General features: G+C 47.8%; 1 pseudogene; it reads right to left on the bottom strand.

Annotated features, from left to right (window-relative positions):
• Positions 1 to 704: 704 nt before the first annotated feature.
• LOC100340816 (DNA-directed primase/polymerase protein-like) lies at positions 705 to 3,940 on the bottom strand (annotated as a pseudogene).
• Positions 3,941 to 4,512: the final 572 nt, after the last annotated feature.

Here is a 4,512-nt window from a genome sequence, read left to right as displayed (position 1 = left end):
GGCCCAGCAGGCGCTCAGCAAGGCCAGAAGGGAAGGATTTGAGGAAAGGCGGCCTCCTGCGGAGGGATTCGGGGAGGCTGCCGCAGCTCAGCCCACCGCGGTCACCTGCTAGTTTCCTTTCGTGTTGTTTTTCTTTAGGCAATTACCTGCCAAACACAAAAGGAAGCGAAGATGCGGCTTTGTAGCGGGGAGCGTGCTGTTTACTTTAAATACTACACTAGGAAGTTTGCTGTGCTGGAAAATGTCAACACCGAGCCGCTGCTTAGAACTCCAGGGTCCTTTTCCCACCGCCGCGCCCCGCCCCGGCCAGCCCCCTCCTCCTCCTCCTGCTCCACCGGCCGCAGACCCCGCTCCAGACCCGGCTCCGCTCTGCTTTGAAGTGAATCATGAATCTCTTAGTGACGACTGCATGCTGTCTGCACGGGCACCAGTCACGCAGTTCCAATTGCACACTTGACATTTCTACTCTAATGTCCCTCTGTCACCTCAATGTCATCTAAAATTAAACTCCATTCCCTCCATCCCCACGAAACAGCCGCCCTTGCTGACTCCTACGGCAGCTCATGGCTTCAGCAGCCTCCCAGCCCCCACACCTCAAGTCCGTCCTCCATTAGGACTCTGCCCTCTCCCTTGCCTCCCTCCCCCCACCCCCCCACAGCCAATCTCTCCCGTTTTCTTTAGCACCCTGAATGCTCAACCGCCTTGGTCCCCCTTCAGGTTCCTGGTTCTCTCTGTTCCTCCTACTGGCCTATCTGCTTCTCTGTTCTCTCCGACCTATCCTAGTTACCTTCCTGGAGCAACCTAAAACTAGCCACAGACAGCATTTTTTTTAACACGATATGTATCGCACACTGTTCTAAGAACTTCAAGTGGGGCCAGAGCTGTGGCGTAGTGGGTTAAAGCCCCAGCCTGCAGTGCCGGCATCCTAAATGGGTGCCAGTTCGAGTCCCGGCTGCTCTTCTTCTGATCCAGCTCTCAGCTATGGCCTGGGAAAGCAGTGGAAGATGGCCCAAGTCCTTGGGCCCCTGCACCCATGTGGAAGACCTGGAGGAGGTTCCTGGCTTCGGATCAGCTCAGCTCTATCCTTGTAATCATTTGGGGAGCAAACCAGTGGAATGTAAGACCTCTTTCTCCCTCTCTCTATAGCTGTCTTTCAAATAAATGAAATAATTTTAAAAATAAAGAACTTAAAGTGTAAATATATTTGGTGCTCACAGTAATCCTCTTTCTGTTATTCTGATGTTTTTTAATTTCCAATAAAACTAATTTACTTATTTGGAAAATAAAGTGTAACATTTGGTAACTGTAGACAGACTGACTATTAATGTTTATGTTACAAATCTCACAGGTTTCAGGCAGGGTACAAGTTGGTTACTTAAGTATCTGTAGTTGGCTACTCTTGTAATACGTCCATAATCAGTCCATCAGGAATCTCATCCACTCCACTACTGTAACTCAGAAGACTGCTCTCTGCAGTCTGTCAATTCAGCACCTTCAGTAGCTTCTAAAAACCAAGCGTCATCAGTGCCGTTGTCCCGGTCAGGGTCAGAGGATGCACCTGTGGGCGGCTTACCAGGTGATGGTTTATGGGGGCTCCTGGTTTTATGTTCCTAGTTTCATCTGCTTCACCTGTTGTAAACCTCTTCTTCCATCGGTTTTGATGTTTTCTGCTTTAAATAGAGGATCATGACATTTTTGAAACCAACTTCATTTTTCAGATCAACCAGAATCAGGGTGTTATTACTCTTGTGGGCTCTTCCAATGTTTTCACAACAGTGATATTTGAAAATATCGTAAACCAACAACCGTTCTGGGAAAAATAGCTCCAATGCCTAATTCCCCCTCTAATGCCATTTATAGTCACCAAGGAAAGAACAAACTGATCGACTTCAGGGCAGGGTGAACACGGACAACCTCCGATGGGTTCTCCTGAAGGACTGGTACTATTCAAATGCTTTACTTGCTTTCCTTTGTCACATGTAAGAATCTGTCAAGTATCTGAGAACCTGGCATCGCATATCAAAGAAGAGAGGAAATACTGGTTTTCTTCAGGAATACTTTTTGATTTTTAGGAAAGAATTTGTTATCTTCAACAATTTCCAAAGCCACATGGTTTCCTAATTTTGATGACGGAAGTTTCTATTTGTTGTATAAACTCCTAGATCTACAAAAAGATGCTTTTCTCCCATGTTATTCTTCACAACTAAATATGAAAGATCAGGATCGCTTTGCTTGGCTGACCCCAGCCTCCTCGGCTTCTCTGAATTCACTGTCCAGCTCTCTCCTGTGTCCATATCTGGGGACATTTTGTTACAGAAAGTCTCTTGTTTTGTTGGTACTTCAGAAAAATGAGAAAATCCATGGTCCACTGTCTCTGGAATCCTATCATCATCTTCACTGGCAATTAAGTGAAGAGTAGGCTGCAAAATTCTTCTCACAAAATTACCAACAGGGATGTAATCTTTAAATGCCACGTCACGGAGCTGAAATATCAGATGGTGGCTACATTTTTTCATCGGTGCTAGAATCCAAGTTGAAAACATCTTGAGCTGAGCAATTTACCTTGTGTACATCCTGAAGTGCTCTACAGACACACTCAATGAGTGATGCAGCCATCTTTTTCCCATCAGCCTCTGGATTGGCAGGTTAAACTCCAGATCAAAATAGAGCTTGCACACAGCATGTTCCGGAATAACTTCATGGCAGTGCAAGAGATTTTTTCTGGATTTATAATAAAACCTAAGCTGAGCATAGGTTCTTAACAAGATAAATACATTGTCCATCTTCCATTTTGTATTCCAAAGCAAATACATGAACATCATGTTTACAGATTTTAATTGTGGGGAGCAACCCGGACTGGACTGAGTTACTGGAATTAAGACTTATTCTATGCATCTGCTCTCCCACAATGTGGTGCTGGGAGAGGAGAAAACAGCTTCTACGCAGCTGCCTCTTGCCAACTTGAGTGATGACCTCCAGGAGCTGATCCTGCTCCTGATTGGAGGAGAGCCGCGTACTCGGCATGTGGGCAGCCAAGTTGGAATTGGCGGAGGAGGACTATAAAGGAGGAGAGAGACAACATGCACCAGGAACATCTATCTGAAGGAACACCTGTGCAGCCCCCGAGAGAGCCGGCCGGCGGTGTGCCGCTCCCCTGCGGAAGTGGGGAATGTGGCAGGGGGAACCGCCCTTCCACGGAGGTGGAAGGGACGGCAGCCAACCCGGGAAGAACCAGCAGCAAACCCGGGGAGGGCCGAGCAGACGAAAGAACAGCGCAGGGTCCTGTGTCGTTCCTCCATGAACAGGGGGAGCGACATTAATGGAATTAAAAGCTTGAGTTTGGGGGCCTACACTGTGGCGTGGTGGGTTAAGCTGCTGGCTGCAGGGCTGGCATTCCATGTGGGTGCCAGTTTCAAGGCCTGGCTGCTCCACTTCTGATCCAGCTCTCTGCTGTGGCCTTGGAAAGTAGTGGAAGATGGCCCAAGTCCTTGGGTCCCTGCACCCATGTGTGAGATCCAGAAGAAGCTCCTGACTCCTGATCAGCACAGCTCCGACTATTGTGGCCAATTGGGGAGTGAACCAGTGCATGGAAGACCTCTCTGTGTCTCACTGCCTCTCTTTCTCTCTTTCAAATAAATAAATACATCTTTAAAAAAAAAAAAAAGCTTGAGTTTGACGATGCAATGGTTTCCAAATGGAGGGTGGTTGCTCCGGCTTGGACAGTCTGGGTCTACATACACATTGAGCACAGTGCTTTCCTCTCACAGTGACATGCTCCCTCTTCAATCTGCTGCAGTTTTTCTTCCCACTTTCTGAACAATTCCCATGTCATATAATCGTTCTATTTATTACTACTTTGGCGATGGCTTTCTGGTTTTTTTATTATTATTATTTGACAGGTAGAGTTATAGACAGTGAAAGAGAGAAACAGAGAGAAAGGTCTTCCTTCCATCGGAGCTGTGTCAATCTGAAGCCAGGAGCCAGGTGCTTTTTCCTGGTTTCCCATGGGAGTGCAGGAGCCCAAGCACTTGGGCCATCCTCCACTGCCCTCCTGGACCACAGCAGAGAGTTGGACTGGAAGAGGAGCAACCGGGACTAGAACCTGGTGCCCATATGGGATGCCGGCGCCGCAGGTGGAGGAATAACCAAGTGAGTCACGGTGCCAGCCCCATCAATGGCTTTCTGTTTAGAAAGTTGATAAATATCATCTTGAATTTTAGCAGAAAATTTTGCGGCAACACAAACTCACTGGCAAGCGATATATTCCTTTTTACTTCTTTATTGTTTTCACCAAATGAGTGATGATGCCTACTCGCTGCTCCTGGGCCAGTCCAGAAGCCCCCTGCACACAGGTGGTGTTCTCTGACCTGGAATACCCCACACTGCCTTTCTCTTCCCTTCAAGGTCCAGATCAAGTCCTGCCATGTAGGAAAACAGCAAACTGCCGGTGCTGATTTACCGGAGGCATCATGCAACGCAGTCCCAGAGCTCGGACGGGAGGCACCCCATCCT

This window comes from Oryctolagus cuniculus, chromosome 2, assembly GCF_964237555.1.
Source record: "Oryctolagus cuniculus chromosome 2, mOryCun1.1, whole genome shotgun sequence".
Taxonomy (NCBI): domain Eukaryota; kingdom Metazoa; phylum Chordata; class Mammalia; order Lagomorpha; family Leporidae; genus Oryctolagus; species Oryctolagus cuniculus.
Note: the sequence above shows the minus strand (reverse complement) of the source record. Positions and strands in the feature narration are given on the sequence as shown.